We start from the raw sequence: 707 nt of genomic DNA on the forward strand, positions 1-707 counted from the left end.
TATATATATATATATATATATATATATATATATATCTCACACACACACATATATATCATATATATATATATATATATATCATCATCATCATCATTATTTAACGTCTGCTTTCCATGCTGGTATGGGTTGGATAGTGTGACTGAGGACTGGTGAGCCAGAAGGCTGCACCAGGCTCAACCTCATCTGGCAATGTTTCTACAGCTGGATGCCCTTCCTAACGCCAACCACTCCGAGAGTGTAGTGGGTGCTTTTACGTGCCACTAGCATGAGGGCGAGTCAGGCAGTTCTGGCAACGACCACACTCAAAAGGTGTTTTTAACATGCTACCTGCACAGGAGTCAGTCCAGTGGCACTGGCAACGACCACAATGGAATGTTGTTTTTCACGTGCCACCAGCACATGTGTCGGTAAGGCGACGCTGGCAACAATCCTGCTCGAATGGTGCTTTTTGCATGCCACCATCACAGGAGCCAATCCGTGGCCCTGGCAACGATCACACTCGGATGTGCTTTTAATGTTCTACTGGCACGAATGCCAATCAGGCAGTACTGTCATCGGCCATGTCAGAGATTTTGATTTGATTTCGCACACACACACACACACACACATACATATATATATATACATATATGCATACATACATATATATATACATATATATATATCATCATCATCATCATCATCGTTTAATGTCCGCTTTCCATGCT

This window comes from Octopus bimaculoides, chromosome 2 (genome assembly GCF_001194135.2).
Source record: "Octopus bimaculoides isolate UCB-OBI-ISO-001 chromosome 2, ASM119413v2, whole genome shotgun sequence".
NCBI classification, from domain to species: Eukaryota; Metazoa; Mollusca; class Cephalopoda; order Octopoda; family Octopodidae; genus Octopus; species Octopus bimaculoides.